The 23,794-nt window shown below is 43.5% G+C and overlaps 1 protein-coding gene across 1 annotated transcript in view; it reads right to left on the bottom strand.

Annotated features, from left to right (window-relative positions):
• Positions 1 to 23,794, bottom strand: part of LOC132973325 (tetraspanin-9-like) — a 235,233-nt gene that overhangs the window by 157,853 nt on the left and 53,586 nt on the right. The window contains exon 3 of the mRNA XM_061036748.1: positions 3,579 to 3,643. The gene's annotated coding sequence lies outside the window, so the exon portion shown is untranslated. The remainder of the gene's footprint in view (positions 1 to 3,578; positions 3,644 to 23,794) is intronic.

The following is a 23,794-nucleotide window of genomic DNA, read 5'->3' as shown; positions in this document are numbered from 1 at the left end:
GTGGACTAGGTGTTATCACACTTGCTTTATTTAAACATTTAAACAAGTCGACTGACTTCATGACAGATGTTGTTAGAACTTGGACCAGAGTGTCTCTCTGATCTGCTCTGTTTAATTAAAGCAGGAAATCAATAAGAGGATGGCACATTTAACAGGATATCGATCCTTAGAGGACAAATACACTCGATCGTGAATAAAACAGTTGAGTGAAATAAAATTAACTTCAAATCTCTGAAGTCTTAACAGAGTTTAGACGCCTTTAGCAGCTGCAAAACATTCACTTACAAACTGAAGCAAAGTCTTATATTGTCGTATTTATTTGTACGCTTGTATTTTTTTATTTTAAAACTTTAATTAGTGGCCATATTAGTCGGCTTCCTCTTCAGATTCAGACTCAGACTTATCTTACATATCATACACAACAAATGTCCAATAAAAAAACATGATAAAAGAATAGAAAATAATATTTCCATCAGTGATCAAAGCCAGAGAAGTCCTTCATTCTATAATTGAAACGGAACGTGTCTTGTCGTGGAGGTCGTCAAGACAGACATGACATGTTTACCGCTGCCATGGAAACATCCAATGTTGAAAGTTGCCCTACTGATGCTGTATGTGCTGCTGTGACGAAAACGTGATGGACATTATACTCAGATACATTAAATCTTTGTTAAACATAATCTCTTCCTCAGGTCGGTTTTCGCCCGGTCGTCTTGATTACAGTTCTTTTTTTTTTCATCTTGGTTTAAAAGGAGACCCATGATTCTCCGTCAGTCTCAACGTCCTCTTTTGTCACTGTTGTTATATTACAAGGAAAAGAAATCAGATCACTTTGCATCATCTTCACTTTTACTTAGTAGCTTATCTGTTATTCAAAATGCATGGCACTGTATTTATTATCTTTTTTATTTCTGTATAGTTGTTAGGGTTGATATTGCGGGTAGAAGGGAAGGACCCAAACACAGTCACATGATCTATAGGTTAGTGTGTTGCTAACGGTACGCTAACATTTGGGTTAGTACGCAGAATGAAGTGTTTAACGGCCCAAAGCAAATTAACAAGTATAAACTGGCAACTAAAGTCAGAAAAGGGTCCAGTATTTATGGAGTGAAACTGAAGAGGGGGGTGAGCAGGTGGGCAGGTGGGCAGGGGATGTCAGGAAACTAAAGGGCTGTTAAAAACATTGTTAAAGTGTGCAGATGGGGGAAAGAAGGAGAAGTCCAAGGTCATCTGGTGGCGGGATGTGAAAGGCAGCAGGAACAGGAGGAACATGTAAAACCTGGGAGAAGTAAACAATGGACTACAAGCGTATAGGAGTGCTTCATTGAGAGAATAGGAGAATACAGAAACCAAGGAGCAGATGTAAGAAAAGCTTTTTTTATGTGTGAGCAGTGACTGCCAAAACAGGAGCACTTATAATCCAGGTGGTACCACGGGTGAAGTTGCCAAAGCGTAAACAAAGTGAAACGATCGTGGGGTATAGCTCAACTAATTTGTGAAAATAAAAGTGTACTATAATCGACCCAGCAGCTGTAGACACACCTGAACACCTCGAGTCACTGCTGACGCTGGAGGATGTGTAAAGAGAAGGCTTTAAGTCAAAGACAGATGGTTGGAAGAAGAAAAAAAAGGTGTATCAGTATGCAAAAGAAAGAATCTGTTATTATGAAGGATAGCTGAAATTAAAGCTCCAAAAGCGACACACATCAGAGAGTAAGAACAACACAAGCGAGGATGTAGAGAGGACGAAACAACGTCAGGAAGAGTAAAGGAACATCTTTAAGTCTGATTGGACACACAGGTGCTGACAGGAAGTGCACAACATCGACAGCTGTTCTTGAGAGTTCTAATCAGCATCCAAACCATCCTGAATATCATCATCATCATCATCATCCTGTGTATATAAACAGAGTTTTTTTGGGGTGGGGGGATGGGGGTGGGTTGTCCTAGACAGAAAAATAGGGTTCAAACCGTCTTCTGATGATTCCTATTGTGTTCAGCAAAGTCTGCAACGTGCAGTTTCAGTGCATCTCTTTCAGAACCTTCTATTTTCGGTATGAGGTGTTTGCAATCCTGCTACCTACCGATACAAAAGATGAGCTCTCTCAAACTAAAGCGATAGATCCACTGCCCGCCTCCGCTGGTCACCTGTTGTCTTTAATTGAGGGCTCCTTTCGTAATGGGAGACAACAAGAGACAAACAAATAAAGGAGAAAGGAAGTGGGTGATCATCCCCCACTCTCTCTCTCTATCTGATTTATGTCCTGTCTCTCCAATAAAGGCTTCAAAAAACACATCAATAAATCTTAAAAAAAATAACAATGTAGCCCCATCCATTTTGCAATACACAATGAATGGGGGCAGACTTTCGTATTAGGTCGTGTGCGATGTATAATGGTGGCATTTGCGGTGATGGCGCATATCTCAGCATTTTATACTGGTGGATTTTCTGCACCTGTATGTACCATGCAGCCTACTTTATAGATGAAAGAAGAGTTATTCAAAGTGCGTCTTCTACAGGGGTGTTATAAATACATACATTCCTGCGTGGCACTTCTACTACCAAGGGGAGTTTGAAGAATGAGTCCACAGATCTAACTGATTCAACAAACGTTCTTGATTTCGCTCTCGACGTGGGACTTCTTGTATTTCTGAGAAAAATAAACCTCACTTTTCTGCCGACAGAAACTCTTCCTGACTTCAAGGTTTGCAACATAACACACAGCGTAGTGTTATATTGGAATCGAGCTATCTGTCCTTCTCACATGTGCACATGGATAAAGTGATCAAACACCTTGCTGACTGGACCGTAAATCCCTTTGCGGGGACGCTTAGGTTTCTGAGATGCTCTATGGGTAGCGAGAGCATCAAGTGCAACACACAAAACCTTGACCCACTTCAATCCAACACCCACGTGAATAATCTCCTGCTGTGGAACTTTACACCTCCATGTGGGGCCTCATGAACACTCATCCCCTCTCATGAATAGCATCACAGCCTCTCTCTCTCTCTCTCTCTCTCTCTGCCCATCTCTGTGCCTCTGTCGCTCTGCATTCCTCCTTCCAGTGGCTCTGTCACCACAGGCGCCGTCGAAGAGCCTTGGCGCTTCAGCCCCGCTTTGATCTCAAGGTACAGGTTATCTGTTACCCGGCTAATTTTAGTTAGCCCCTTTAAACTCGGCTTCTCTTTGAAGCGCAGGTATAGCGAGCAGCGTGGTGGTTAGCAGTGTGGCCACTTCACACATTCAGGGAGATGAATTCTCCCTCACGTCAACGAAATTCTACTGCAATCTGGACAAGATCATCTGCCATGCTGCATCATTATCTTAATCATCTCTGCACAGGGAGGAAAAGCAAGCTGGAAGAGTGTGGGCTGAAATTAAAGCCCGATTTGAATATGAGCTGAAGGGCTTCTGTATCCGAGGAGGCTTCTTGAATAAACACAGGAGCTGTTTGAGGAGGAGTGCCAGCCATTACTTCTGGGTAATTACCTGGTTGCAGTTACACTTTCTCAGTAATGTTAACAGATTGTCACAGCAGGTGAAGAGGAGTTTGTAAGGTTAAAGCAAAAAATCTTACCTTTTGCAAAAAGGCAAGAAGTAGGAGGAGAGGCCGTCTGCCGGCTGGGTTTTGCAGGGAAAAATCTGCAAAAAAAACAGTGAGTAAATTTTTTTTTTTACTGTCATTGAAACCAATTGAGTTATCTTTCTTAGATTTATTCATTTAATAAATCTGACAACAAGAAAGAATGATCCCGCTGGCCTTCATTCACTACATCCCCTGCACCCAATGTCATGAATTATAATGTCCTTGAGAAACGAGCTTATTCCAACCATGAAACAGCAATATAAAATCCCAGGCCCAGGGTTGTTTATTAAAATTTGAAGAGTGTACGCAAAAGCAACCTGGGGCAGAGTGTGCTTACAGCAGGTAACACAGCAGTACGCTAAAGATGTCTCCCGGTGATTTCACAGAATGGCGGGCCAGCTGGTCTGAATTTCACCCGAGACATAAAGCCGTGAGAGTGTGACCTTGGTCCATGCAGCAGAGCGCCACACCACAACATGAGCAGCGGTCAGCATGTTGAAACGAACAGAATTGTTTTGAAAGGGAATCTTCTTGTCCATTTTGTGTTTGTAGCAGAGCACATATGAATTTCTCTTTCTTTATTTTTCAGTGCTGTCTTTGTGAAGCACTCTGCTGAGATCAAACACACAGACGTGCAAAAAAAAAAAAAAACACACACAGGGTACAAAGCGCTGCAAAGCCAAGGTAAGGTACACAGAATATCAAAGCTCTGCACTTGCTCCCCAGCATGAGTGATGTTTCTCCAGGAGCACCTCAAGATGAGCGGGAGCAGGAGGTGTCTGCAGGCTGATTTAGCGCCTCAATCTCGTACAAGAGGGGTCACTTTTCTCCCCACAGGATGACTTACGAGGGCACAGCCGCTGCTTCATTTCCATTTTACTGTGAGGAATGGTAGGCTAAAGTTTCTCTCTCTGTGTTGTAGGGCCTGTTGCATAATCTCACTGAAGGGCGACAGCATTTGCCAGTGCCAAAGATGCTATTCCTGTGTGACAATGTCATGTTCTCCTCAAGGATAGCGCAGGATAGTTTGGTATGCCTTCGCTTTCTGCACAGTCTGATAACGGATTATCTTTCCGGGTTCTGAGAGGGGATGAAATGTTTATGCAGGAACAGGAGAGGGTTCAGGCTGGGAGACATTCAAAGTCAATGTTCATTCAAGCACAAGGATTGATTCTTGAGAGTTTGATTGATAGAGAGTGGAGCGTACACATGATGTATCCTGTACAGAGCTCAGTAAGTGAAAGTCAAAACAGAACAGAAATGCTTCTCTTTCTTTATAAACACATTTGTTGTATAAAGGATCTAAAGGAGAGGACAAGACAGAATGCAATTGCTGTGGGTTTTCAATTTCTATCAAAAGGTACCTCATCACACACCTGAGGTCAGGCAGGAGTGAAAGGCTGTGTGCGGCTGGAAGTGAAACAGGAACAGATGGGAGGTGAGTACAGAGAGCAGAATGAGCATTGTGTTTGTGTATGAGTGTGTCAGACAGCGAGGACTGATGGAAAATAAGGAGACAGAGAGATAACAAGAAGACAGCCAATAAAAAAAAAAGAATGGAGTGATCAATAGAGCGAGAACGCACCAACCGCTGTTCAGAATGAAAGCTGAACACACCAAAGAGTGACACAGCGGGCGAAAAACGAGACAGTTTGTTCCTCCCATTAGCAGGCAGAATTAATTAGAGCTCCATTGACGCACTGTGTAACAAGACAAATATAATTACGCAGCATCATTACGAGCTTCATGTTCCTGGGGGGGGGGGGTTGCGGACAGCCAACTGGACTGCCAACTCTTAAACACTGGACGGGGAAAAACAGAGCGGCTGTCAGCGTGTATTTAGCAAAAATAAAACCCCGGAGCAATATTTCCTGAGTAAGTCACACTGAGGAGATAGATGTTGGTTTCTAGTCATCAGGCATCATGCTGCAGAGTAAGTCATGTTCCTGTAGCTATAAACAGACTGTCATTTAGCTGGAGATGTGATCATCACTCCCTATGAGCTATATTTACCATCTGTGGCCCTTCACCCTGTTTGAGTCTGCATACAGCATGTGGAGCATGTGTGTTCCAGTCACTGCTCTCATGTGTGCCATCATGAGACACATACATGACATTCTGTTATACTCTGTGGACACAGAGACTTCTCACAGCTTTGTGGGTGTTTGCATGTTAGCATTCAAACACGATTCCTCAAGATCCGACGAGAGAGGAGAGCTGACCTTGGCTTTCGACACACACGCCACTTTTCTCGAGGCCGAGACGAATCAAGAATGTAGAAAATCTAGTTTCAAACTCAGGGGAACACTTGAGCTCTCAAAGCTTTTTTCTTAAAGACTGGAAGTATACGCTATGTGGGACCTCGGAACAAATAAACTTGTTTTAATAAGAAAGCGGGGGAGGGGAGGCGTTGAAAAGCCGCCGCTGTGCTGTGTGTGGTAATAGGGTATCATTTGTCTCATGGGAGCGGAGCCCGGCAGCTGTGGCGCACACAGAGCTCACACAGCTGTGAATGAGGCGCTGTCTGCCAGCGCTGGCACACAGAGGCCAGTCAGCTGAGAGCGGCTGGCTTTCCTCTAACTGAGGAGAACGAGTGTCCCCTAAACGCAGCACTGCCGGACAAGCAGAGAGGAGCAACTGCAAACTCTTAAAAAGTTATAACAACCAACATTAAATGTAAAAACAGACGGGAATTTATTAAGAGTGTAAAGGTGAAGTAATTGGACATAATTCAAAGAAACTATCAGTCCAGGATAAGCTGCAGACTCATTGTATCGACTGACTTCTATGATTCTCGCAGAATGGATGCCGTTAGAGCATTCACTGAAATGAGTGCGAAGTGTTGTGTTTGTGAGCGTGCCTCCATGAATCCTGCCACCCTGGGTTTAACGCCCTGCAAGGATTATGAACACGATTAGACACAAAAAAAAAAAAAGCGTTATCTCTGTTCCATGTGCAGTTTGGGCAGGACGCCACAAAATAGAAATGGCAGGATGTGGAACGGAGCACATCCGGGTAAAATGAAGTGATCACTCCTTTAGTTTACGGAGCTGACAGGCTATTGATTGTTCCTCGGCTAAGCCTTGAGGTTCAACTGCACGTCTCTGCCTCGGCGCCCCCGCATGTTTGGAAGTCGTAAGAATAAACTGTGTACTGCAGTTACCATTCTGCTGACTCTGCTGTGCTAACACAGCGCTGAGGGTAATTCAAAAGACCATCATCTATATAAATGACTCCGCATACCTTCCCCCGCCTTCCCTCTCCCGTCTCTCTTTTCCACCACGGGACATTTGCACCCAACAGCTGTCCCTCCATATCTGTCCGCTCACATCTATCTCTTTGCACCAACACTTCCTCGCACATGACAAGATTTCTCGGGAAAAGCATCCCCACAGTAACCGCTGTCCTGCTTAATCCGGCTCTACAGCGCCGAAGGGGAGAAAACTTTACTTTCCAAATCCTCGACAGCTGCATTGCTAAGATCGGACTCTCGACCCCCGTCTCTTTGCACTGTCGTTGGGACTCATCCAGTTCAGCCTCTTCACGCCATCGCTCGGTGCAATATATGGCATTAAGGACATGACGCCTGTGCCCAGGAATGCTGGAAATGGTCCAAAAACAGATCCCCTTCCATAGAGTGCACAAGCACGTGCTCAGCTTTGCCACAAACACACACGGTCTCTCTCTCTCTCTCACACACACACACACACACACACACACTGCTGTTCTGGCACCACTGGGATGTGAAAATGAAAAACGGGAAACAGGGGGGGATCTCAGACTGAGGCAGACAGCTTAACTTTGCCAATGCTTTTCTTTACTCTCTCTTCACTTCCTGCCCTGTAAGGCTGCCAGCCTCAGAAATCTGCATCAGTAAGGCACAGGTACTTATCACAGTGAATTTCAAGTGTAAGTCAAGACAGTGGGCGACTTGACCGAGCTCTGATTGCAGGCTGATGTGAGTGGAAATTCAGTCTGGGGGGGGGGGCTGCAAGGGAGCTACTGTATAGGCTGTGGAACGGAGCCAGACTGTGTGGCCATGCTGAGTGATGAGATACGCGCCTGGAGGTTCCGGCAGAAGCTGAATCATAACAGGCGGGACGGGATTCAATGGACAGCTTTAAACATGCAATTACTTTCTCCATTGAAAGTGGGAGGAAAAAAAAAAAAAAAGCTGCCGGCATACCTACAGTACGGTGGCGAGCACAGACTCTATTTTGAAACAGAACAGAAAGGAAACGAGTTCAGGCTATCAAGGTGAAAGTAATAATGGAGAAGTTATTCAGCTCGCCTTTAAATTCAATTCTGTTTTCACATCTGAATGCAGCAATCACCTGCTTCAAGAGGTCATTATGTTCCCTTCAGTCACATCCTTTGATAGACAATTTAGAGGCCAGTATACGCCTCTGCTCTTTACTTTCTACTGTATTTCTACTTGAACGCAAAGGCACACACACACACACACACACACACACACACACACACACACACACACACACACACACACACACACACACACACACACACACACACACACACACACACACACACACACACACACACACACACTTGTAGTGGCTGTTAAGAAAGGGTTCAGGGGTCAGCTGTGGGACAAGGTTCATTATATGCTGTTGAGGAAGAGTTATGACAGCTCTGCTCCATCTCATCAGCCCCGGCTGTCAGCTCACACAGCATCATTTATCTGTAAGAGCCTAACACTTGAACACACAATGCCACGGGTGGGCACATCACCACTGCAGCTACGCAACAGTCCTTCAGCAATTTACAACTCGTTGTGTTTGTGATGCAGCTGGTTAAAGCCATATAAATAAGGTTGGCCTTTTTCTATGTGTGAGGTTGCGTGCATGTTTGTGTATATACTGCATGTTTGAGGCTCGGCAGGATTCCTTCAGACAGCAGAGAAGTGGAGATGGATGAGGCTGTAGCAGCAAGATTAGAAATAAAATGAGCCAATTAAAAGCTTGTCAAGCAAGACTCCCACAAAGACACGAGACACAAACAAGAACGGGAAATAAAACTTAATTGAACAGAGATTTTTATGGTTAACTGGCTTGACAAATAAACTGAAAACATTTCACAGCTTTATTTCAAACTCGTTTCCCTCGTAAAAAAAAAAAGAACAGAAACCTTTTGGTGATAGGATAACGCCTCGCTTCAAATCTGCCTCAAAGGTGAAGTTCTCGGCAGGATCTGTAGCGCCTGTGATGGCTATCTCATTGGGAAACATGTGGCAGAAGGAAGAGGGAGATACTGTATGAAGGCCCTGAGGCAGGCTCCCTGTGATTATCGACGATTAGCTTCCCATTGGGCAAAGAAAGGAAAACTAATCTGGGAACATTAAGAGCGGCCTGTACACCCTGCAGCAACGTTCTGCTTTGTCATCAAGACAGAAAGAGCTACTTAAGTGCTAAATGCTTTCAATTATCCCTGTTTTCTGACACTAAGGGCAGGCAATCCAATACAATAGCCCTGAAACAATCCAGCCTTGTAACTGTATATCTGTGTTGAGACAATGAACATTGCTGGTTGTGTTATGTGTGCCTGTACCTTTAAGGGGGAAGTAAAATACTCTTTCTGGGTTTAGCACCTACATATGCCAGGGTCAGTGACTCGTGCTGTAAACTTTTATTAACTGTGAGAGTTATGTTGATCATAATGATATCTTGTAAGATAAATATTCCTGCTTAGAGGCGGCTCTTTCTTTTCCTTAATTCTCCATGGTATCAGTGCCTGAGATAGTTCATGTGTGGGAGTTAAATAAACAGATGTATCCTGAGGAGGGATGCAGAATGCAAAAAGAGAAAGAGTTATGAGTTTTTTAAGAGAGATAGAACAAGTTGTCATATCAGTAAATACGCTGTTTAATGAGTTATTGTCCATATCTATGAATCTCTTTTTTTTGATGGAGCACATGTCTGCTGCACATGAAAGATATATACCCACAATGTGCTTATTACACGTGCATGAGGACTCATCAAATAACCCGTTTTATTCAATCAATTCAGCAACACTAAATGTTCTCCAGTCGCATGTTTTCGCTCAAACAGAGTGGGCCTGCAAACTGTGGATGAGAAAATGTAACCATTCATCAGTGTGAGTGAGTCTGCAGCTGCATGACGTTCACAGCGCTGTCTCTAATGCCATCCCACTGCCAGGATTTCAGTGTCAAATGCCAATTCATCCCACGCAATTTAAGCTGGCGCTGCTTATACTGTTTTTTTTTTAAAATTCACATATTTAGTGCCAACTGCGAGGAACCAAACATCCCTTTAATAAACTCTGTGTCCACATCTCATCATGTGGTCCTGTTCAGCATTTTTAATTTCTGGTTACTGGTTTATCTGCAGAAGCCCCATTCACATTCAGACTCCTGATAATATATAGGACTTTCAGGTCCGGAAATGATCCAGCATTGCGATTCATACATCTACTTCACAGATTGAAGATGCTCTCACCAGTGGAAATATTTTACAGTAAGTGAGGGGTGCACCTAACAACAAACCTCACATTGACCCAATAAAAACACTGAAACACCTTACCCACCCTATGGGGCTAAAGTCAAAACAAAGGGATTTATTACAATTACTTAAACGTAATTATGACAAAGATGAAATTAAAAAGTAATTTAACCAAAACACAACTGACACTCCCTGACTGAGAGGCACAGCAGTCCCAACTCCAAATGCCACTCTACCTACAGCCAGCACTAGGCTTTTAAGCACTGAGGCCATGTGTGTAACATTTGTCCCTATCCTTCTTCCTGCATCTTCCTTTATCCCATTTTTCAAGCCCAGCGCAGATTCAGTAGAAGACTGTTCATCATCTGGTTTTGCCCCAAACTTCTGCCTCTTAAAAGGACGTTTTTCTTGCCACTGTAACTTTGATAAATGTTGGTAAGTGCTGATGATGTATCAACTTTGTAATTCTTCGCAACATAACAATGAGTAAGCTCTTTTTACCTGCTCTTTGGTAAAGTGTCTAGAGGTAACATTTCTTATGAATTGGCGCTATACAAATTAAGATTGATTGATTGATTGTGAATGTTATGTTGTGAATATCACAACATGTAAAAGGATGTTTCCACAATGCAAATAGGCCTACCACAGTAGAAAAAAATAAGACTATAAAGCAGATAAACTCCACTCAACATGAACAACATTACTCGCACACTGTGAATGTTCCAGATTAATAGCTGCTGTGTTCACACATCACACAGACTTTTTACCAGGAAGATAGTTGGTTGCTGTAAACAGATATGAACCCCCCCCCACCCCCCCTGCATTCACACATCTACCCCCAACAAACATTTTTAAAGACATTTTCAGGAGTGCAGTGCATGTGTGAAAGGGGATTAAGTCACCCTAGTTGTGCAAGCAAACAAACATTCAGACGATTTAATGAGAGCTGAAGGTCAGCCAAACATTTTACTTTTACTGTAGTTCAACAATAGTGTCATAAAGAGTGTCCTTGGCAAACAGGTTCTAACGATCCCCACACTCAACTGCATCCAAGGAGTGAGAGCTGCAGAAGGCTGTAAAAAAAAACCCCAAGGTAGTCAACCTCCCCTGAGGCCTCGCTTCCACAACTAATCTCTCGGTTTTCCACTCTGCAAACCCCCCATACCTCCATCCCCTGTGACCCTGGCCAACCGTGACACTAATGCACAAGAGACGGTTTAGAGTCTCAGGGGAGTCATGAGGGCAGATTATCACCTCGGCCAGCAGATAAACAGCAGTCACCGTGTACAATCATCACCAGAGGTTTGGACAGGATCCAGGTCTGATGTGTCTGTGTGGGTGTGTGTGTGTGTGTGTGTGTGTGTGTGTGTGTGTGTGTGTGTGTGTGTGTGTGTGTGTGTGTGCCTACGATCCTCGGGTTGACGCTGTGGATACAGCCTGCCTGTGTTTCTCCATGGACACCAAGCCAACTTGGCCCAGGCAGGCTCTCGCTGACGATCCTATGTCCTCGTCCTGGAGGAATTTCCTTCCTGATCCAGCGTGCAATCAGAGGCATCTGCAGTGTCCACTTTGCCAGAACTCCAATGTCTCCCCAAAACTCACACAGACATGCTACAGCATCTGTTAGGACACAATGATGCCAGGGAGCGGGGCAGCTGTGCACCCATCAACCCAGACACACAAACACACACACACACACACACACACACACATATTTGGACAGTCAGCCACCAGAGATCAGTGCACACACAGGGCCAGGAAGTGAGCAATTGCCCCAATGCTACAGGGGTGAGCTGTCATCACCCATGACCTCACACGATCCATCTCATCTCTGACCAAGGCACATCATCACCAGCTGGCAGAAGTTCAGAGTCTTGTGTTATGCACAGCTCAGAACTTCAAAGCCTGACAGAGGCTCCAAAATATCCCAGACATTTGAGGAATGATGAATTCAATTTGCCCTGGATAGGACATTTTATACGTCTGAATGAGCCTTTTCACTTCCTTGATTCTTTTTTTAAATGAAAAGCATAAGCTGTTTTAATGTGAAACAAAAAGACGGGGAAATACTCCTCTGCTGAACACGCAGAGCCTCCACCTCTGTGCTCCACCTTTCCCTGACAGGGTGACACACAGAGGAAGTGGAATTGGGATGAAAAGATTCAGGATAAACGACAAGAAACTCATCGGTCTGACAGGAGATGTGGTATTAACAGCTCATATCCTTCATGCTAATTTCCGGAGCTCTAAGTAATGAAATACTGGATTTATAGCTGATAAAACTCCTATTATTTCATTTCTCCCCCCCAAGCTTTAAATGAAGGTAATAGACAAGCTGGTGGCACAGTCTTAGAGAATTAAAGCGGGGGGGGGGGGGGAGGAGGAGGGGGGTATGTTAAGTGTGGACAGGGAACAGTGAGCAGCAGATGAAATATGTGCTCGGAAAACATAATTAGCACAAATGGCTGTCATACACGTCTTTTCCTCTGCAGTGCTGGGAACAAAACCCCACTACAGACTGTCAAACATATAAATATCAGACAACAACAATCCAACTGTTTCCCCTCTCACTGCTCCGTGTATCTTCAGGGGGGATTATCTGCACAGAGAAGCCATAAAAAGACCTTTGACACAGTTGTGTAGCTGCACTTCAGGGCACGGATAAAGTGTAGAGAGAAGAATACGGCTCACAGTGATCACTACTTCACCCACATTACTTTATTCCACTGAGTGTACTTTCACCAATGTGCACATAAAGTGTGAGGTCCAAATAAAACCGTGGAGCTGCCAACTTCAGGTTTATAAAAGTACTTACAGAGTACTTTTACAGGGCGATTAGCATACAGTGTACCCAGGCGTCCCTGTGTGTGCCAAACCGATTTACAACCTCTGCTTAATGGCTCAAATGTGCTTTTGAGTATTTCAAGATATATTATGTTTGTTTCTCATTGTGGTGTGTTCTCTATGTGACAGAGTCATTCATAGTTTACACATGACATCACACACATATGGAACCGCCAACCAGGAGGGCAACTAAGCTTTCGTACTGCGGGTCGCTACAGAGAAGTAGCCGAAATCAGTTGCAACTGGGTACTGTGGTCCAAATTCTAAACATTGTAGAGAGCTGTCTCCCCCCCCCCTCCTCTCTAGAGTCGATGCTCACACAGGTCACCATGTGGTGGACACTGAAGCTTCAGTGTTTATCCAGCTCTGCATCGGTCTGTAAACCTTTCTGTGTTCTAACCTCTCTCCATTTTTCAAAAGCATCTCCAATATTGATCCTAGTTTGAGCACGTTTCTGCTCGTGGAGCTTATTAGAAACATGCAGATGTCTGTGATGATCGCGGGATGCGTCTGTGATCGCGAGATCTGACGACCGGTGCGAGACTCAAGATGGCAGCCCGCTGCTAGATCCAAAACACAGCTCTTACTACTCTTCTGTCTCAAAACTTTTTTTCTGCACCCCAAACCCGGATTTACACGATTGAACGACCTGGAGGATCTAGAGGAGTACATTGATGAATGCTTCACCCGACTCTGCATGAACGACACCGATAAAAATCCCAAAATGGACAACAACAATCCCACCGAATCCGACAAAAAACGAAGCCGCCAGTCCGACTCCTTTCTCAACTCTCCCGAAAAACACTGCTGCATTGAGGTCAGTGAGATCCTAATGTCAATCAATAACAGTCTGTCTGGTCTTGACGCGAGAATCGCTCTTGTTGAGGTTCTGCACAAAGAATTCCAACACATCCGCGACAGCCTCGAATTCACGGCGCAACTCACCACACTCACCAAAGATAACAAATCCCTCCAACACTCTGTCACCTCACTCACAACACAGCTGGAATCAGTCACGAAAGAGAATAAACAAATGAAAGAATCAATCCTCGACCTTCAATCCCGCAGCATGAGAGACAATCTAGTCTTCTCTGGTATACCTGAACAACACAACGACAACCCCGAACAGTTAATACAGGATTTCATGACCACCCATCTGAAAATATCCCCGGACACTGCGAAGGACATTACATTTCACCGTACACACCGCATTGGACCCAAGAACCCCGCAAACAAACGCCCGCGACTCATAATTGCCAAATTCGAACACTTCCAACAAAAACAACAGGTACAACGACACGGCCGAAATCTTAAAGGCACGGACTTTGGCATCAACGATCAATTCCCCCGAGAAATAATGGACAGGCGCAAAACACTACTCCCCATCCGCAAAAAGAACATACAGGAAGGAAAAAAAGCAGTACTCTCAGTCGACAAACTTTACATTAATGGACAACTGTACCGTGACATAACAATAACCCCCTGGCTATTTTGAATATCACTCCACTCGCCGTACCCGCTCCCTTTCACCACAATGACACTGACTTGAATTGAAGATATGCACCTTAATTTCACCATGTCCCGCACTTTTGCTCTTTGGTTTTGTAGTTTCTTTGAATTTATGTGTTTAATGTTTTTTACATCTTGCTTGTTTGTTTTCTGTCTACACGCTGTGTTCTTTCTCCTTCTTTCCCTCTCTATTCCCCAAACCCTTACTCCAAACAACATTAACCCCTTTCATCTTCAGATCACTGAGAGGAATACTAACACACATACACACACTTACACACAAGTCTCAAATAAAACACACACAACACACTCGCACACAAACATAATCATAGGCACCTGCATTCTATCACAATGAGTTCACTTAACTTTCTTACTTGGAACATTCGTGGAATTGGTGCACAGGCAAAAAGACTCAAGGTATTTAACCACATAAATAAATTACAACCAGACATATGCTTCTTACAGGAAACACACACATCTGAATCTGATCATCATAAATTAATAACACCACAGTTCAGTAAAGTATTCTCTGCCCATTTTAACTCCAGGCAGAGAGGAGTAGCCATATTAATACATAAGAAAATCTCATTTATCCATAACAGCACAGTAACAGATCCTGAAGGAAGATTTATGATCATAAACATCTCCATAAATAACACCCCCATTACTATTGCATCTGTCTACAGTCCAAATAATATTGATCTTTCTTTTTTTAACACATTTTTTACCTCTCTCTACAATATGTCTGACTCCCTGGTAATTATTGGAGGAGACTTCAATACAGTCTTAAACCCATCACTTGACAGATCTAACAACTCAAATAATACACGTAACTCCCAATCCACAGAAACAATGAAACAGTTCATGAGTGACTTTGGTCTTGACGATGGTTGGTGGCTACAACACCCAAACACCAAAAAATGTACATTCTATTCTCCGGTTCACCACTCCTACTCTCGCATTGACTTCTTCATTTCTAGCAACTCAATTATTTCCAAAATATCTGACACACAAATACACTCCATTACCATCAGTGATCATGCTCCTGTCTCCCTCACCTTGAATACTACCCACTCTCACAAACCACCCAGCAGATGGCGCGTTAACCTATCACTACTCAATGACCCAAACTTTGACAGTCACATCAAAAGAGAGTGGGCATCCTTTCTTGAAATAAAGGATTCACCCGAAACAGCACCATCACTTCTCTGGGAAACAGGCAAAGCAGTGTTAAGAGGAAAAATCCTTTCATACTCCACATACAAGAAAAAGAAAGACAGTGAAGAGGAAAAATTATTAGAGGAAAAAATTAAAGAATTAGAGAACATAAACAACCCCACATCAGAAACTGAAAACGATTTACAGAAATACAGATTAAAACTAAATGACCACATTAACAGTAAAACTGCATTCCTCAGACTCAGACATGAACACTTTGAACATAGCAATAAATCTGGTAAATATCTGGCAAACCAAATTAAACGAAATGTAGAAAAATCAACAATCACTTCACTCACGAACTCAGCAGGGAAGACCGTATACACACCAGAAGAAATAAATAAAACATTCCAAGAATTCTACACATGTATGTATGTCACTTTATTGCACCAAATAACATTTTTTTTTAAAAAAAGAAACATGCAGAGGCTTTTTAGGTCGGGTACAATCACTTCGTGGGGCGTCCAAAACAGCCGTGTGGGGGTGCCTTAAAACCGCCTACCTTCTCTGGTCCAAACAAATCCAGAGCATTCAGGAGCAGAATCTAAAGTTAGAAGGAGGACATACTGGCTGCTGCATTGTTGTCAGAGAAGCCAGCACTTCAACATAGCATGTTTCCTTAATGTCTGATCATATAGTAAGGTCACTTTATCATTTCAGTCAGTAGATATTTTAAATAGTGGACCTCAAATTGGATGCACTAACTGACAACGAGATGAGCCTGGGTTGTACTTTAATAGAATCTGATCAGAGAAAGAAAACCTAAAGAGTAATAAATTATGGATGCTCTGCTGTCTCTGGTGAGGAAACAAAAGAACAGACTTCTCATAATCCTGCCATAAGATGCTGTATAAACTTGAGCAAAATATACCTGCATTTTAATTAAAGTCACTGCTGACAGTGATCCTGAAATTATCATATTAGGTAACGCTAACTGGCTAATATTTGCTAATTTATAGCACTCACCTATGCTTTGCCCCTTGTTGCATTATTGACCCAGCCACACCAAAAAACACTAAAGCTGTCCGTACTTCTGTATGTTTTCTAACCTGGCTGCTGTGTAAGGTGAAGGATTCTCCGCTGAAGTAAATTCCTGGTGAGGACTCTGCTCTTGTTAGGGATTGAAATAGTGTCCCGGGTGCTGTGTAAGCGCCGCAAGTGCCCAGTTAATCTAAATATCTCTGCTTTTTCTGACGTTCTCAGGTGATGTGAAGAGATGGAAAATGAACAAGTCCCTGCTGCAGCTCCACAGTGTGTTCTTGATTTTTTTTTTAAATTACACAAAATGTATTCTTCTGCGAGACTGCAAAGTTATAGGAGTAAGTGAAAAGAGCTGAAAGAAAGATCAGTAAAAAAAACACTTTGAGGAGGACTTATATTCCCTCCAAGAGTTCTTCAGCTACAAAAAAGTCAATGCTTTCTCGGGATCACTGTGTTCCTCAGGAGCAAAAGACCTCAAAAATACAAGCACTCATTACAGATGAACTGTTTGTTTATGAGCACAAGTTTGGATAACACATTATTGCAGACAGTTTGAAAACTTGTTTATTGATTTGCTGGTTTGTACTCATTTTCTGATTAAATGAATGGCGCCTACTTGTTTTGGCCTCAGGTTGCTGGATTGGGTTTTGGCCGTTAGAGACAAGTGCTGACGGCATAAGCGTGGCGGAAAGGGAGTAAGGGCGGTGAGAGTGAATCCGAAGCGGGGATGAGAGGGAGTGGATCCATAAAGAGGAGTAGCCGCAGGAGAGAGGGATGCAGCGAGCTCAGGTGAAGCAGAGAGTGAGAGACGAGAGGGTGAGGAGAAGGACCCTGGAGGCAGGATTGCTTAATGCGGTGGTTAGATCTCTCTGAGAGATAGAGAGGGGAGTAAAGAAGTCGAAGGGCTAAGCTAACGAGAAACATTTAGAGGAGAAGTTGGTGATGGGAGTTTTGGGAGATGGGAAGTTGTTAATGGGCACTTGAAGTGTAGATGAAGAAGGCACAGGAAATGATTAATTTGGGGAGAAGTCAAGGTAGCCAAGGCAGAAAGTAGGAGCAGGAGAGCAGAGGCTCTGCAGATGCAAATAGATGATTTTCTTTTTTAGATGAAAATTAATGGAGAAGTTGGAAGGTGCAGAACCTTTAAACGTGCAGAAAGAAAAGCGAAGTGAGTCGAGGAAAACCAAGCTGGAGACTAAGAAGCTTTGGGTCTGTTTGAAACAGTGTGAGAGAGTTTATTTCAAAGCCTATAAAGTGTATGACTAGTTTGTAGCAGAAATGCTTTACATTATGTGTCAATAAAAGCTTTAAAACAGCATTTTACTGCCTCTCATTGTGCAACAATACATTTCTACTCATGCAAATATGTTTCTTCTTGTAAACTGTTATTTTTCTTATGCAGAATACATTTTTCTTACCGTACAACAAAGTTGCCCACCATGAGATATCCTTATTGAATGCATGTTTTATTTTTTTACGATGGCACTGTGACACTTAGCGTTTCATCATTTTGTTGTGCATTGTATTTTGACACTACAGGCTTCTTGTCCCAGCTGTCTGTATTTCCTCAGGAGACTCTAGATCCTTCCATTTCTGCAGAACAATAATGCAGATGTTCTTTCACTCCGTTATGTGATCTTCTATGTTATAGTGTGCTGAACCAGCAGCTTGAAGACAAATCAGGCTAACAGGGTCAAAAGGCTCATCAGGAAAGTCGGTTATGTGCTGGGAGTGGCGCTTGAGCCTGTAGTCGAAGTTTTCCGAGAGGAGGATGCTGAGTAAACTGCTCAGTTTCATCATCCTCTGCACAACAGGTTCCTACTAGACTGATCACCACGGAGGCTGTCTTTCTACCTGTGGCCATCAAACTTTTTTTATTTTTTTATATTCTTTATTTATCCCTGAGGGGGGATTCAGGTTTTATACTCTGTTAATGACAGACATGCTTCTCGCACACAGACCCGAATCACAAACGTGCACAAACGAGACGTGTGGACATGCATCAGGGGAGAAGATGCTACACACTGCTACGCAGGGAGCACACCAGAGCAGTTGGGGGTTCGGTGCCTTGCTCAAGGGAACTTCGGCAGAGCTCAGGAAGTGCCCTGGAACCTCTCCAGCTTCCATATTATGCTCTGCATCGGCACTTGACCCGGCAACCCCCCCGGTTCCAAACCCAAGTCCTGACTGAGCTACTGCTGCTCCCAAACTGTAGAAGTCCTCCACTTTCTGCAGCAGGAAAAATGGGGCATAGAAATGAAATAGAGTTTCTATTGGCTGGTTGTCTGTCTCTACATGTCAGCCCTGTGATTAACTGGTGAACAGTCCAGGGTGTAACCCCGCCTCTCGCCCAATGACAGCTGGGATCGTCTCCAGGACGATGATAAAGATAACTGATGGGATGGAATAGTCTACTTTCTGTGTTTCTACCTGTAGGTAATAAACTGTTGCTGAATGGGGCTGTTTAGTGATGAGACATCAGGTTCTTGGTCTAATGCTGGTCTTGAGCTGGTGTTGAGTTTGTTTGGAAGTTGTACCAAGAAAGATCAATACAGGGAGTACAAATACTGCAGGCAGATGTTTCTGCATTACTGGGTATCTGACATGCTAACCAGGAGACATTTCAGATTGATATTGACACATAAATCAGATTTATTATGGATAAGGAGAGATTGAATAATACATTACACAAAGTACTTTTTAGCTGCAATAGAGATCATTACTTTAGGTTTAGGCTTAATACAGAAGGAAGTAGTCCAAAAGTGGGAAAAAAAAAAGAATAAAAATAACTTTTCTGTTACTCAACTGGAAACCCTCTGATAGCGTCAGGCAGGGTTTGATAATAAAGATAACCATAGACAGGAAAGACCAGTCATCACAGTAACCCGTCATAAAACACCAGGGGTCAAAGGTTAATGATTTCGAGAAGTTCTGATAGTTTGTGTGAGGAGGAGAAGAAAAAGAGAAACTAAAAGTGAAAAGATAGGAGCACTAATGATGATAAAAATTACCCATTTTGGGGGCGCTGGTGGCGCAGTGGTTAGTGCACGCGCCCCATGTATGGAGGCTGTAGCCTCAAGCGGGCGGCCCGGGTTCACATCCAACCTGTGGCTTCCTTCCCGCATGTCATTCCCCACTCTCTCTCCCTGATTTCCCACTCTATCCACTGTCCTATCTCTCCATTAGAGGCACAAAAAAGTACAAAAATAAATCTTTAAAAAAAAAAAAATGACCCATTTTGCTTGGGAGAATTAAAGAAGGCAGTAGCTAAAACCAGAGAGACTGCTGCAAGGAAGGATGAAATATGTAACATCATTTAAAACATTTAAGTATGGAGGGACTGAAGGAGTTACTTAATGAAGAGCGAATCCCAGTGAGCTGGAAGCCATGATCTTTTCTGATAAAGCAGCGAGAGATAAAAGTGAGGCGGGAAATGGTAGACCTATTGCCTTGACATCACATGTCTGTGAATGGATGTGACGATGGTTAATGAGAGGCTTATTCACTTGTTGGGGAAAAGAGGTTCAATGGGCATCTATCAATAGAGACGGAGATAAGGAAGGGCACTATGGATCCAGCGCTGCGTCTGTGGGATGAGATAAGAGAAGAGTACGAGTAAATAAAGAAACAGTGGCAGCAGTGTGTTCGGATTCTTAAAGGCATGAGACATGTTGGATACATGATGATTTAATTATGTGTTCTGGGAGTAAGTGGGAAAGTTTTCAATCGGGGTTACGGACCGTCCAAGTGGAAGAAAACTTCCCAGACTCAAATACTGTCAGAACCAACACCAACACGTTGTGTGAAATGATAACCTCAGGGAGGTGTTTTCAAATCCTGATTTATTGTCTGTCAGGAACAATTCTTTAAATGTATCCATGTCAAGGAGAAAATCACAGTCTGCTGACACCAATGAAAAAGTGTAACAACAGATACACGTGATGGAATACATCGTGGAGAGGTGTGGAGGGATGAAATGGGGATTCAAATATCCAGAAGGAAGAGATTGCTGGGAATGTATTGACCTTAGATTGGCATGGATGAGGTGGGGAGCTGGTATGGTTATAGTAGAGTATATATAATAATACAGCCAAGACTAAAGATTGTATAAAAGTATTCTGCAGTTTGTAGTTGAACTGGAAGTAGAAACTTCATTCAAGTGGTACAAAAAACAAATGTACAGTAAAAATAAGAGTTGTTTTGATGCCAGTACAAGTCTCGCTAATGTCTCGTACAAAACAAATTGAATCGTTTCACTAGAAATCATTTCTTCTTCACTGTTTCAAAACAGAAGCTTACATAACAAGCTGTACTGCCATCGTGGATGTTCAGCTGCCACCACTAATGTGTCTCTAGTCTGTCTACAAACCCCCCAAAGAGAATGATAAGAAAAGTCCATCCTCTCCTTCTTCTGCCTGTTCCAATTTTCAGAAAAAGTGTGCTCAAACAGGCTGTTTAGAGATTTTCCCTTCATGACATCACAAAAGGCAGTAACCCCTCCCCCAGGTGGGTGACACTCCCACAGCTAGGTGTTTGTTCTGTCCTCTGAGTCTGCCTTCTCACTGTAAACAATAGGACATGGAGCGAAAAAGCCCGAGACACACAAGCCCTTCCAGAGAGGGGGCGTGGTCAGACACAGCTCATTTACATATTTAAAGGTACAGACACAGAAACAGTCTGTTCTGAGTAGGACTGAAATAGAGGGGTTTATAGGCATGATCAAATACAGGATCAGAGTGGATTTACAACAAGAAACTTCACAGAAGAGGATCATATGTAACCTTCAAACTTAATAAGGTAGATTTTCAAATATAGGTATCAAACTATACCAGAGAGAAAAATGGTATAAACAAACAAAATACACAGTGGAAATTACTGACAACATCTTTTGTATATTATAGAATGAAAACAGTGTGGCAGGATTAAAATGGCTAAATGGTTTTAATTAGAGCTGCTGGGATGATGATACAAATGTAGAAAAGTTGACACTGAGGAAGACTGCATCCAGAAGGAGGCAGATAAGCAACATGAAGAAAGCTCCATGTAAATAGGATGAAATATGGGACATTTTATTCCCATATATATTGTTAAACATGTGAGCAGATTTGAGCTTCGGCCGTCCAAACAGCAGGAGGTACAGCAAAAAGAGATTAACAGCCTTCTCAGGCTCCCCAGACAGCATGAGGGGTGCATGTTTACCTAAGACAGATCTCCTTTCTGTGTGAGCATTTGTTTGTGTGGGCATGTGTGTGTGTGTGTGTGTGTGCAGACGCAGAGGAATGCCAGGAGTGCGTGACAATGTGCTATCCTGCCAGGCCCCATGCTTGTGTGTATGTGAACAACTTTGGCAGCGTCCTCAAGCCCCCTGCAGGTGTTTAGGTCTCCACAAATCCCCACGGCTTCATCCCAGCTGAGGCGGGCGCACGAGCCTCGCTTCCCCTTCCCTCTCCTCTTTCATTCTCCGCGCCATGCTAGGCAGGAACGACAAACGCTGCCAAGCCCAGGTGTCAGGCATCCGCTCGGCACTGTGTCAGCAGACATGGGAGAATGTGAGAGGAAAGACGAAGTGCATGCAGACAAGAGGGAGGGATCGAAGAGGGAGGGATTTCAGGAGAAAGAGAAGAAATTTAGCACATAGCATGAGGAAGTAAGGTGAGTAATAGACCCAAAAAGAGAGATTTAAAGCGACAATATGTCACTTTTCCACCTTAAAATAGTAGTTTCAAAGTCAGTCTAACAGTACCATAACTTTGAGAAGGGAGAATGGCCACTACAACATTTTCACAGAGCGCCCCAGTCGCCTGCTTATAGAACAATAACTTTTTCATTCAAACAAATAAATCAATCAATAGCTCATATGCCAAAAAGTTGTATCTTTCATCGTAGGGCAAGTTAGCTTCATAAGTTTGGAATCTTAGGGCGCACTGACACTAGGCAATCCGTACCGACCTAAAGTCCACTTCGTTTGAATGTGAGTGCTCTGATGAGGTGTGCTTCAGCAGCACGCTACAGTTCATGTACGAGCACAAGCACGTGTTCACAACGTGGTCAGCCTTCATTATGGAGAAATCCCCTAATGACTGTATCTGACTAACATGACTCAAAATAAGACACAAAGTCAGTAAAGTAGCTGTCACGTTCTCTGTGTTGTTCTCAGATGTGCTCGTCCCTTTATTTTTTTGATCTTTTATTTTCGAGTCCGTCTGTCTAAGCACACTTCATAATCACAAAAAGCCGTGCGTGTGTTGTATTCTGACGTTATGTACGAGAGGTAAGTGTGTAGGCCCAGTTAGTCCTGGAGCAGTGTGAGTGCAGGCCAGAGGGGGAATGGGGAGGGGGGGACAATCGTACTTCAGCACGGTAAGGGACAGCTTTGCCTAGAGTGAGTGCGCCCTTACAAACCTATCTCAGCTAGCATGTTTTAAATGACCCTCTACAATGTAGCCATTTAGCCACATGACTATAGACGTCATGGTAACGGTTGAATACACAAACACATACTCAACATGCAAACAGTATGCAAACACAAATTGTCAAATTGGTTGTTTGGCTTCTCACAACGCCTTGATACCCTCGGTCAACAAATGCACCTCGTCTATGACGGGCAGGTGTAACAGCACTGTGTGTTGTATGACAGTGCAGTTGCACGCAGAGACCTACAGTGGGCGAGAAAGCACACCAAATCCATAGTTATTGTTGCTTTAAGAAAAAGGAGGAGATGAGAGCAGTGGGCGACAAGGCAATAAAGAGAAAGAGAGTTTGAGGTGGACTAAAAAGTGTAGAAGTATATTTGACCTTTGACATTATGGCTTTCTCTATGCACCAAAGAAAGCTCCTGAGGGGTTCGCCTGGTCTAGACGGACATCTTAAGTCTGCCCTTTCAAAACAAACAAGACACAGTCACATCGACAGAAGCCTCCTCAGGGACACTGCCATGGCTCTGTAAGTCCTCCCCCTGCCAAATGAGGCCTGGCCTGCACATAAATCCACAGAGCAGCAGCAGGCTATACACTTAATAAGAGAATCTGGACTCAGATTGCACAGCAGAGGAAGATGGGAACAACGCGTCCTGGCACTGTTGTGGACTCCTCCTGCATGACAAATTGCAGATGCATGTGAAACATCAGCTTCCTGCCGTTTGTTTTGTGTCTCTCAGTCGCTGGACATTATTTTGGT

The sequence above is a fragment of the Labrus mixtus genome, chromosome 4 (genome assembly GCF_963584025.1).
Source record: "Labrus mixtus chromosome 4, fLabMix1.1, whole genome shotgun sequence".
NCBI classification, from domain to species: domain Eukaryota; kingdom Metazoa; phylum Chordata; class Actinopteri; order Labriformes; family Labridae; genus Labrus; species Labrus mixtus.
This window is presented reverse-complemented; position numbering and strand designations above follow the sequence as displayed.